The sequence below is a fragment of the Diabrotica undecimpunctata genome, unplaced genomic scaffold (genome assembly GCF_040954645.1).
Source record: "Diabrotica undecimpunctata isolate CICGRU unplaced genomic scaffold, icDiaUnde3 ctg00003403.1, whole genome shotgun sequence".
Lineage (NCBI taxonomy): Eukaryota > Metazoa > Arthropoda > Insecta > Coleoptera > Chrysomelidae > Diabrotica > Diabrotica undecimpunctata.
This window is the reverse complement of record NW_027314597.1, coordinates 1-12,926: the sequence shown is the minus strand read 5'-3', so window position 1 is coordinate 12,926 and position 12,926 is coordinate 1. Positions and strand designations below refer to the sequence as shown.

The 12,926-nt window shown below is 32.3% G+C and overlaps 1 non-coding gene across 1 annotated transcript; it reads left to right on the top strand.

The window, feature by feature from the left end:
* Positions 1-12,721: 12,721 nt before the first annotated feature.
* Positions 12,722-12,826, top strand: LOC140432256 (U6 spliceosomal RNA). The gene has a single exon (XR_011949779.1). It is a non-coding gene; the product is annotated as a U6 spliceosomal RNA (small nuclear RNA).
* The last annotated feature ends 100 nt before the right edge of the window (positions 12,827-12,926 follow it).

Genomic DNA, 12,926 nt, shown 5'->3' with positions numbered 1-12,926 from the left:
GTTCCTAATAGTCTTTTTACTTTAGCACAACTGTAGTGAAATATTTTACCGCACTTTATGCACTAAATATTGTTAGTTGATTTTGTTTTGCAACATTTAAACACGTGCTTAAAATTATCGTCTTCGTCAGTCGGCGCCATCTTGCTAGTATTGAATTGGAATGTTCTTTGCAAATAAATGCATTACATTTGGGACAAACGCGTTTGCATTTTCGATCCTTTCGGTCCTGTGGTCACATGGAGGTTCGGTTTCTTACAAATTTGTTGACAGTTAGACCCTCATTGTAGTTGCCAATTTTCAAAAATTTTCTGATGTCTTAAGAATATACTTTTGGAGTTTTTCATTTACCGCTCTTTTTTATTTTCATGTAGGGCAAAATTAATTCTGTAAACAGTTCATTTAGAAATATTCTCTGTTTTTCATTTCGTTTATTCTTATATCCAAAGTTATCAGTCAAAAATAAAATAAATGAATTGAGAGCCTCTACATCCATCATATTATACTAGATAACAACTGGCATCTTTTTGTTTCTCTTTTACATAAATGTAATTTGCTATTTTCTGATCCATTATGTCAACACCTTCTTTTCTTTTATTATAGAAATATATCATTTCAAATTTCTTTTTTTCTGTTTTATTAATATGTTTGCAATTTTGGAAAAAGTTCAACTATATTAGTTTTTGGTTTTTTTCTTTTGACAACTCACCAATGTATTTTTTATTCAGCGTAAGAAGATTCATCAAACCATTTTTGAGCCATGTATTCGAAATTAGGGTTTGATGGATATATGGTTCGTTTTTTGCTAGTCGAAGGTATAACTAAAATTATCAAAATTGAATTATGAAAATTATCCTTCTGTAGTTCACATTAGGTAAATTTACCGATTATTCCTGACCAAAAAACTGTAACTTATTTATAAAACACATCCAAGTAAAAAACAATTTCTTAGTTCGCATTACAATAACATCTACCAAAGTTAGATCAACAAATATTGGGGGGAGGGGGTGGAGATGCAATAAACACAAAATATTGTTTATACACATGTTTAGCAACATTTTTATTTTATGTGTATATGTACAATGAAGGAATACATCAAGCAATAACTAATTATATCCAAAATTATATTGTAAAACATTCTAGATTAAAAATACCCGATTCATTCTAGGGTTAAAATAATTGGGAACTATTAAAAATTGACCGGACATAGGATTATTTTTTTATTTAACATCACAATATATTAACAATCTGTAATATAATTTCAATAAGTAAATTATCTGTACAATAATTAACCCCTTAACGTACTCACCTGAGTTAACTCGGTATTAAACTACGTTTCTATTTTCGCATAACAGAGTTAACTCGTGCTTAAAATATTTGTACAATATATTTTATAATGCGCCTACGCGTTTTAACTCATCTAGCGCTAAATAACGGTTCTCCCCACTTGTTTTCCCGTTTCTAAAATTTTAAACTTCCTCTTCCTACGAACGACCGCCGGCTGGAATGTTTAGTCAAGGCCAAGGTTAGTCAAGTTTAGTGCGTTTGGAAGGCAGATATTATAAGTGGCGTATTTATTCGTCTCTTGTAGTGCGTTAGTTATTTTATAGTTTTTTAATTATTTTATCGACTGCAAAATGAGTAGTGATGAGTGTTTATAAAGTTCACATGTATCTGATGTCGAAGCTAATATGGACGAAAGCGCTTCAGATACAAGTATCGACCTTTCTTCAGAAAATTCTTTAACTTCGAATGATACTTCTTCTTCTTCTCGTAGCACTACAACCTGGGGTGGGTTTTGGCTGACTGCACAACTTGCTTCCATCTTGAATGGTCGTCCATAATAGTTGGGTCAGTGAGCAGCCCCATTGTTCTTAGATCTGACCATATATTGTCTCCCCTGTGGGGTCTTCCTCCCATATTAATTTGGCAAGGCGGTTATTGGGGAGTCTATGGACATGGCCAGCCCATCTAAGACGTTGGGATTTAATCTCTTGAAGTATATCGCTCGCTCTATACATCTGCTTGACCTCAGCATTTGTTCTCGTTCGGTATTGGTTGCTATTAATGTCGTGATAAGGCCCAAAGATTCTTCTGAGGATTTTCCTCTCAAAAAATCTGAGTTTTCTTTCAGTTTCTTTGGTCAGGGTCCACGTCTCACATCCATACATGAGCACCGGTCTAATCACCGTTTTATATATTCTTATCTTTGATGTTCGTGTTAGGCTTTTAGATTTAATAGTATTGTGGAGGCTGTACATACATCTGTTTGCTGCCTGAATTATTCCTTTAATCTCTTCCGCGATATCGTTATCTGCAGTGATTGTTGCTCCGAGATATTTAAAACTCTCCACTCTTTGAAAGTTATATGGGTCTATTGTCACATTTTGCCCTATTCTATCTCGTCCCTTTTGTCTGTTGATGCACATGTATTTGGTTTTCTCTTCGTTTACCCTTAAACCAGTTTTCTTTGCCTCTACCTCCAATTTATTAAAAGTCTCCTTCACATTGGTGACAGTGTTTCCCACAATGTCAATGTCATCCGCGTATGCTAGTAGTAATTTTGGTCCATTTACTGTCAGTAATTCTGTTTTAAGGTGTGCTGCTCTTACTACTTTCTCCAGAATGATATTAAAGAGGAGAGGTGGCAGTGCATCTCCTTGTTTCAGGCCATTGCTTATTTCGAAAGATTTTCAAATGATACTGTGATACTGAAAAGACGATTAGAAGAGAAACAAAATATTTCTGCCCTGACTGTGATGTACCTCTGTGTGTCACTCCTTATTTTAGAGTGTGTTATACTGTGAATACTTACCAATATTTAAAAATACGTGAATTGTGATTTTCTTCTGTTACTTGTAGTATTTTTGATGTAAAAAGATTAGGCCCGAGTTAACTCGATTGAGCGCTATTGTTATTATATATTTTTATAAAATATACTTTTTTTACTTTAGATTATATTATCTAGTGACAATAGTTCTGTTGGTAGTTTATTTTACTGTAATAAAATAAAAAGATAGTTTTGTGAAGTATTTTTCTAATTATTCTGTGCGTTAAGCGGTTAAAAAATATTTAGCAAACGTTTGTTACTGTATGATTGTTAATGTTATGTTATATCACTTGAATATAAGTTATATTATATGATTGACCTTTAAATAAGTTCTGAAAAAATCTAAGTATATGGGTAAAAGGTTGAATAAGAGATCAGGCTATGATTGTAGTTGTATAATATTGTATGGGGTCTGCAGTTATGAAAACTGGTTTTACGTAATGTTAGATAATAATAAGGCCCTTATGTCAAAAACTAACTTATGCTACATAAAAAATTTAATGTATGTAAGAATTTAAGTTATTAGTTATTACAGAAAGGGGTGTTGACTGATTTATGTATAGATTAATAAAATATGGAACACCAACAAAATTGACGAATGAAAGAGGAGTTTATTTAGCTAAAGAACAAGTTGAAATTTTATATTTATTGTAGAAATATGACAAAATAAAATAAAATGAATTGGGAAGAGCAGTGAAAAATACCAAATTAAATATCATAAAGATAAAGAATAACTAAGCATAGAGATAAAATTGATTGAGGTTAGAAATTCAACAAAAAAATAAAGCTAGCAACTCGCCACAGGTACAGTTGCCTGAAACTAACACTAAAAGTAATAAACTGCAACCGGTTAATATAAAACCAACCTCAATTATAATTAATAAAGCACAATAATATAATTAACTGCCAGACTTTTTCTTCTTCCTATGCCGTCCCCATTAACGGAGGTTGGCGACCACATTTCTAAAAGTTTCTCTGTCTTTTGCAACGTGGAATAATTCGTATACAGTCATGTTTGTCCAGTCTCGAATGCTTCGCAGCCATGACTTCCTTTTTCTACCTATTCCCTTTTTGCCATCGACTCTACCCTGCAGGATGACCTGCAGAAGACTATATTTATCATTCCTCAGTATGTGTCCAGGGTATGCAGTCTTGCGTAATTTTATTGTTCTCAACAATTTTTTGTCTCGATCAATCCTTCTCAGCACTTCCTCATTGGTGACCCTGGCAGTCCATGGAATTCTCAACATTCTCCGGTATATTCAAGTTCAAAGGCTTCAAGCTTCTTAACTATTTGTGCTTTTTACGTCCATGACCAACTGCCAGACTATTTACATCAAAGCAAGCTACAATTCTAGGTTACCATGTTGGCTAAAGGAAATATGAAAATCACGTCACTGATTCAGATGCATACAGGAATCTGACTAACATCTTAAACAATATGGATATGGAAAACAAATAGTCAAGACCTATCAAGGTGCTTTCAAAAAAATTACACAAGTCTTGCAAAGCTAAATAAATTTTAGAAGACCTAAAGAAGAAAGGCTTCAATATTCTGAAAGTAAATCAAATACTAAGCGGGAAAGATAAAACGGCACTTCCCCCAGTGACGTTTTCTGTCCTCAAAAGAGAAGACTATGTTTTTAACCTTGGGTACAAAATATGTAGATGGCGCAGACTTTATTGCAAAAATACCCGTTGAAGCTTTAGGCTCACAACACCTAGAAATAAAGAATTTGAGTATGTTGTGACTGGAAATAAATGTAGATGTGGTACTCTACTGTCAAACCCATTTACTGTCCAAATTATGTCAACAGAATCCCGGACTTCCTAGATTTTTTTATATCTAGAGGTTTAGCAACAAATTTTAGGAAAATAGAGAATGTAAAAAAGATTATATCTAACCACTTCCCAATTCTACTAACCAATATTGAGCAAATTGTTACCACTAAAGTAAAACCCGCGTTTACCAATATGTTTACAAACTAAGTAGACTTCCAATCGGAAATAAATGGAAAAATTGAGTTAAATGAATTTATTCAAACGATAGAACAATTGAAACGAGAAACTGAGCTATTTATGATAAACATTTAACAGGCTCGCAGAACAACATACTCATAATAAAAAAAAACATTAGGAAACAGTTGCTTCAAAAGAATTACAGAGTTAACTTGGAAAAAAAGAAAGGGTCGCCAGGTATGGCAGAAGATTTGAATAACTAAAACCAAAAATTAGCTAAACTGACTCACATAACAGCTGCAAAGAAAAATAGCTCAAATTAAAAACGAATCAATTAGTAAGTACCTGAGAGAAATAACTGATAATGAATGAACCGATTACTCCCTCTGAAAGGCGGCCAAAAAGATAAATAAGCCAGTTTAATATATACGTTCTTTAAAAAAGAAAACAGAATATGGGCAGGAAATCCCAAAGAGAAAGGGGATGCTTTCGCAGATTATTTAGCAAATATATTTCAACCAAACTCTGGGGAAACTCATGTAGATGATGAATGAGTAGATACTGATTTTATAAACACACAGTTGACTACTACAAAAAAAATCTTAAATTAATCAAGAACATTAATACACTGAAAAGCGCCTGGGTTTAACCTGATCAATGCTAAGATACTAAGAACATTACCTAGAAAAGCCATTGTAAAGCTTACTACCCTAATCAATCTTTTATACTTCTCATCCTTTGAAAAACTGCAGAAATCATAATGATACCCAAAGTAGGATACTATAGCCATGAATTAACATCATACAAGGCAATCTCCTTACTATCGATAATCTCAAAGTTTTTTGAAAAATTGCTACTACGAAGAATGAACCATAAAATTGAAAACAATTTGATCCCATACACCAATTTGGATTTCGTGATAAACATCCCACAGTTGACTTAATCCATTAAATCATTTCTAAAATAGAGAAAGCATTCGAAAGGGACAAAATTTGTTCAGCAGTATTCGTAGATATCGCAAAACCAATTGACAGAGTATGGTACGACGGCCTGTTAATGAAGCTGAAAAAAATATTTTGTATGCAACTCAATAAAATATTGCAGTTATACCAGTGAAAAATTAGTGTTAAAATGGCAAACGATTATGTGAGTTAAAGCCAATAAACGCAGGGGTTCTACAAAGTAGCGTTCTTGGACCAGTACTATACCTTTTTTATACATCTGGCATTCCAGAGAGAGAACATATTGAACAAGTCACATTTGCTGATGATACAGCAGTCCTGACAATAGGAGCAATTATAGAAGAATCTACAGTTAATCTACAAAATGCAAGTAGTGGCATAGAACGCTGGTCTAAAAAATGGTGTATAAAGTTTAATGAACAGAAATTAGTTCATATTAAATTTAATAACAAGAAAATCAATTATCTCCTAATTATCTTAAACAAAAGCATTGTTCCTAATAAGAAAGAAGCAAAATACCTGTGTTTGACTCTGGACGTCAAACTCAAATGGAAGGAGCATGTTGAAACGAAAACTGAACAGTTAAAGCTAAAGTACAAAAATATGTATAAACTAATCTTAACTGTACTCTTAACTTTTCATTCAGAACAAAGTACTGATTTACAAACAGATATTTAAACCGGTGTCGACCTATGGCCTACAATTATGGGGCTGTAAACGCTCCAGAACCGAATACCAAGGAATATTGTAGCTGCTTCTTGGTATGTTCAGAGGCCTTAAAGTCGAATCTATTCCACCTGAAATTAAAAAAGTCTAATCATAAAGAGAGGCTCTATAAGAATCCCAACCATGAAGCACTTCAGCTTTTTGTCAACCAACCCCAGATGCGAAGGCTTAAGAAGACTAAATTGTTAGAGTTTGTGTAATGTGTGAAGTTGTGCAAGGCTTAGTTAGTGTTGTGCATTGTGCCACAAGGACCTGGGCAGTTAGTAAAAAGCAGAATTAGTGCTGTGCTGTACAGTCACAATAAAGAAGTGGGCATTTCATGTCAAAAAAAGTTAGGATGGACCAGGGGACATCTAGTTTACAAACAAACTTAGGAGAATTAGGTTAAAGAAAGAATGTTGAATAATCCTGTAGATTAGGTGTATTCTTATTGTATAAAATAAAAAAAAATATTTATTTTATTTATATTTTGTAATGTTACAAATAATTAGTAACAGAAATATAGGGTACGAAAATAACGTTAATAATAAATTATGTCATAAAAACTTTTCGAATAAAACGAACAACTTTTCTAGGCCATTTTATTTCCCACTTGTAAACCAATTGCAATGTTTCCGAAAGCAATAAAACCATAATACTTGGCACAACATAACCCGTAACACTGGTCGTAATCCTAATCAAGTTTCTGTAATTAATTTCCTTCGAACGAAAACGAAACAATTTCATTAATGAACTTTTCCTTGTAGTGTGCTATTCGCTTAAGAAGATTGTAAGGTGCGACCCGGAAAGGCAATATAAGCTGTGGTATAAACTCCTGTGATATTACAAGAATATAAATAATTAAGTAAAGTATAAATTAAACTAAAGTATAGTAAACTATACGTAAGATATATTTTACTAAATTATGTACAGTTTGTACAGTCACAGTAAAGTTGGCAACTTACATAATTTTTATTTATTTATAAATTTATTAAGTTATTTATTGACGGTGTCACCCATATTTTAGAAATATACAGGGTGGTCCTTAAGTAATTGTACAAACAGAAACCGTAGATTCTGCACTTTAAAATATTACGATTTAAGCCAACTTGCTTTAATAAAATGTTGATATTAAGAAAGATACAGGGTGTTAAAGTGGAAATTTAAAATTTTATTTTTCGCTATAACGTTTACGTTTGTAAATATTTTTGAACAAAAATTTACAATTGGATGCTTTTGAGTAGAATAAATTAAAATTTTATACATACTTTAATGTAACTGATAGAGGGCGCCACATATGCCACATGTGTGGCATAAATTTGGCTTAACTTTTTTGTTCTTAAAAGATAGCTCTATATGTGTTAAAGATATTAAAGATACATTATTTTTACAAAGAAAAGGTATACTTGTTAGTAACCTCAAAATTCAACCGATTTCGAGATAATCGAATTTTATAAGTCAGCTGCATAATAATTCTTAGTTTGGTATTTGTGCGGTAAAGCACTGAATACCTCTAGATAAGCATCATTCATAGTTTATTCTTATTAAAACAACTTAAAAATGATAATGTAACATCACAAAATGATTTGTTATACATTTTCTTCTTTAGGTGCCGTGTCCGTATTCAGACGTTGGCCGTCATCATGTTTACAATTTCCCTTTTCTATCGCTTCTTAAGTTTTTATACTGGCGTTGTATTACTTTTCCTCTATTGTAAAATGCTGAAAACCCAAAATATGTGGTTTATGCAAAATGGTACATCACCACATTCGAGGAGGCAGTTAGAACATACTTAAATACAACTTTTCTGAACGTTGGATTGGTCGTGGTAGTCATATTCCTTGGCAATGTGGTGAAATATTGATATAATTATTTAATTCATAAAAAATACGAAAAGAATATTTATTATTCATTACGTAAATTGTTTACCCATTTTTATTGGGACAAATAATAGAAACTAGAGCACAGGTATTGAATAACACATATGTGTCTTGTTTCATAATACTTTTGCTACAAATCTAGCCTAAAGACAGCATTGTTACAAAAACATCATCGTTGGCCTAATGATTGATATTTTTATAAATATAGTAAACACACGGGCAATTTAGTTTAGCATAATATTAGTTCGTTAGTAAATAATAATAGTCCATTTGTTCGAGATGTAATTATAGTTACTCGTAAGCTGTAACATAATCATATAAATAAGTAATGTCATCGATAGGTTATTCCGTGTGTATATAAGTAACCAATGGACGAGATACATCACAGTTTAATACATTATTTAACCTCTGCGACAAATAAGATGTAGTTCCATAATATACCATAAGATTTGGATATGTATCCAAAAGAATATATTCATACATTATACATTATAGCCACCAAGTAGCCCAGAACTTAATCCGATTGATTTGGGTGTATGGGGCGTATTAAAACAACGTGTCTAAGAATTCCATAAATATTCGCAACCAACTATGGGAAGAAATAAATACTGCAGCAGTTTCTTTAGAACCAATGATGCTATTTAATATGAGAGGATCTTTTGTGGAATATATCGACAAATGAATTAAATAAAATGGTGGACATATCGAACACTTACTTTGACAAAAAGTTATGTTATTTAGTTTAACTATTTCTTAATTTGGTTTGTAAACAAAATGTTTTGATTATGACTTTAATTTAACATAAAACGTAAAATGTTTGATGTAAAATTCTATTATTCTGTTATTTTGTCAAATCAGATTATTAATTATCCCACTGATATATTTATTTGATTTAATATTTCGTTAACTATTAACTTAGTTTAAGGTATTTTATACCAAAATTCAGAAGTATTAATGTTTTTGTCTATTTTTCCTTCGTTGCCTGTAGTAATTGCTTTAAATCAAAATTATGCAGCTGATTTGTAAAATGCGATTATCTCGAAAACTGTTGAGTTTTGAAGTTATTAACAAGTATACCTTTTTTTGTTAAAATAATGTATCTTTAATATTTTTTATCCCAAATATAGGTAACTAAAAGAGCAAAAAAGTTAAGTGCAAATTTATGCCACATATGTGGCGTATGTGGCGCCCTCTGTCAGTTACATTAAAGTGTGCATCAAATTATAATTTCTCATATATAAAAGTACCCAGTTGTAAATTTTTATACATAAATGTTTACAAACATGAAAGTTATAGCGAAAAATAAAATTTTAAATTTGCACTTTAACACCCTGTATCTTTCTTAATATCAACATTTTATTAAAGCAATTTGGCTTAAATCGTAATATTTTAAAGTGTAGAATCTACTATTTCTTTTTGTACAATTACTTAAGGACCACCCTGTATAAAGTATTACAAGAGTAGAACAGTAAAAACAGTAAAAAATATATTTACATAAACATTACAAATTAAAATCATAAAAAAATTACAGAAGCCATAATGGCCTTAAATGAAATTTAATGAATTTTATTATGTACCCTTGTAACATTGTATAAGATGAGTAGGTTAGAAACATGACCACACAAATAAAGACTATATTAGAATCAGTCTGACCAATGTACAATATAGCAATTTAATATTGTTCTGAAGCTATTTTCTTGTGGCATCTAAATATAAAAGGCCTTAGAGCAACAACGGTACAAGTCATATTTTTTCAAAAAATTAGGTATTTAAATTTTTAATAAGAATGGGCACCTACTAACTTACCCTATAAAAATTATGGCTCTCTCTCTCTCTCTCTCAAAAATGGTGATACAGCCCAAACATCATCAAACTATGCCTCCAACCTTGCTGGTTCCGTGCCAATCTTTCCCAAGTTCTCACGTTTAGCGTCTCAAATTTTGCGCGTCAGCTGCCACTTCATCCTCTCACATTTTCTGTGGCTTTCCTTTTAGTCATGCGCCCTGCATTTTACTATCTAGGGTTCTTTTTGGCAACCTTTCGGTTTCCATTTTGACTACATGACCAGCCCATCGAAGTCTCCGAAATTTACCGAATTCTGAAATTGGTGCAATTTTGAACAGTTGGTAGAGTTTTGGTTAATAAATTCAAATATCTTCCTTACGACTTTTCGTTCGAAGAATTCCAGCTTTTTTTTTTGTGTTTTCTGCCATCAGCCATGTCTCGCATCCATAACATATTATTGGTTTGATAATAGTCTTGTAGACCCTGCTTTTCGATCCCCAGTGTATGTTTTTGACGCGGAGCACATGGGCGTAAAAAGTAGGCTTTGTTTCCCTTTATTAATTTTCTTTGAATTTCAGGTTATTCTGTTCAATCCGTGTTTAATGTAACTTCCAGATATGTGCAACTTTCTACAATTTTAATATCGTCCTCTAATCAGCCATGTCTCGCATCCATAACATATTATTGTTTTGATAATAGTCTTGTAGACCCTGCTTTTCGATCCCCAGTGTATGTTTTTGACGCGGAGCACATGGGCGTAAAAAGGAGGCTTTGTTTCCCTTTATTAATTTTCTTTGAATTTCAGGTTGTTCTGTTCAATCCGTGTTTAATGTAACTTCCAGATATGTGCAACTTTCTACAAGTTTAATATCGTCCTCTAATTCAACTCTGCCTCTGTTTCCCCTAGCTCTTGCCTGAGTTAGTTTTTTTTTCTCTTTGGAATATTTATTTCTAGTCAGGTCTCTTCTGCCCTTGTTTTTAATTGTGAATAAATTTCCTGTTGTCTCTGCGAGACAAATTGCTGATATCATCGGCGTAGGCGGCAATCTGTATTGATTTATTTATTAGAAGATTACCTCTTCCTATTAGCTGTTCCATCACATATTCAAGAGTCAGATTGAATAGCTTCGGTGCCAGTCGGTCTCCTTGTTTTAATTATTCGACTATTGAAAACTTCTGAGTAATCTCATTTTGTACTCTGAAAGTTGCTGTTGACGAGTCCGTTGTTGCTTTTACTAGTCGGATTTACTTTTGGGACATATTAAAGCTATGCACTATTTTATATAACTTTTGTGTGTTAATTAAGTCAAAAGCCTGTTTGAAATCTATGAGTGTGTTGTGGACATTTATGTCGTATTCCCCACAATTTGTTTAGAATTTGTTTCACTGTGAATGGCTGGTCAATTGTAGATCTTCCTTGTCGGAAACCGGTTTGATATTTCTCAAAAATATTTTCAGTTAGTTGTTAGAGTCGTTTATTAAGGATTAAGTTTCTCATTTCATCAACGTCTGTTTTGCCTTGCAATTCTTAGAAGGCACAGATTAAAGTAAAATTCTGAATTTGGTTTCGAAAATTAGTTTACGGATTTTAATATTAGATGTCGCTATTTGCGTCTATACGAAGCCATGTTAGAGTTGCTTCTAAGACAGAATAGATTTATTTCACGTTCAGAGCGACTGTGAAAGCATTTCTGAAGAGACCTATTAGGACGAAATACGTATAAGCGGATACACAGATGCACTGTACGTGAAATCAAATCTTAACTGTCTTTTCCTTTTTTTTTCTTTTTCTCATTTCAGTTTATCCCCTTTTTTATAAATTGGGCATATAATCACGGTTTTCCAGCCGGTAGAGATCTTTTCATCATTCCAAATCTTGTTCATAAGCATATGCATTTGTCTTATTAGGTCTTCCACACATAATTTATATAACTCAGAGCAAACGTTGTCAATATCTGGAGCTGTGTTATTTTTCTGTGCTCGTATTGCTTGTTTTACCCCTTCTATCGTCAGGATGCATATGCTCTTAATTTTCTTGCGTCCCTAGGAGACTTTAAAAATAGGTTTTCCCGACTAATTCTATTTCTTTCAGATCACAGGTTATTTGCCCTTCCTGATTTCTGCATACATTTGTTCGGGGTTTTTATCATTTTCTTAAATTGCGTAGATATCTATACGCTTCTCTTATACCGTTGCTTTATCGGAGATTTTCTTCCATTTTCTCTATATCACCCCTCCGTCTTCGTAAAAAACACTATTGTTATTGCTCTATAAGTAGTCGGGTATGGGTTTCGGTCGGGTAAAAAGCCACGCGCTTTCGGAAAAATTATGAAAATATGTACTTATTATTTAGGGCTATTAAAAAAATTGATACATTAAAATTTGTTTAAATAAAGCAAATTTGAAAATTAAAATTTTTACACTTTTAGGCCAATACTGATAAGATAATAATGAAAATTCAAATGAGGAATAATTATATATTATATTTAACAAACTTTGAAAACGGCTAATATCACTGAACAAAAAATTAAGTTTTCTTAAATTTTATGTGTGGCGCTGTTATAAAAAAATATTAACAATTCAGTACTATTCTAATTCTCTACGTTCTTCGGTGGTACATATACAACAATTGGAACAATATGTAGTAGATTAACAGGGCTTCTATGCAAGGTCGATACGGAAAATCGTGGGAAGCGATAAAAATATTTTTTTTTTGCCTTATTGTTAAATTCCAGTAAGGACTTAAAAAGTTATCCATATTGGACTTCCACTAGTCAAAGGGTAGAGGAAATACTTTGAGATAGCGCG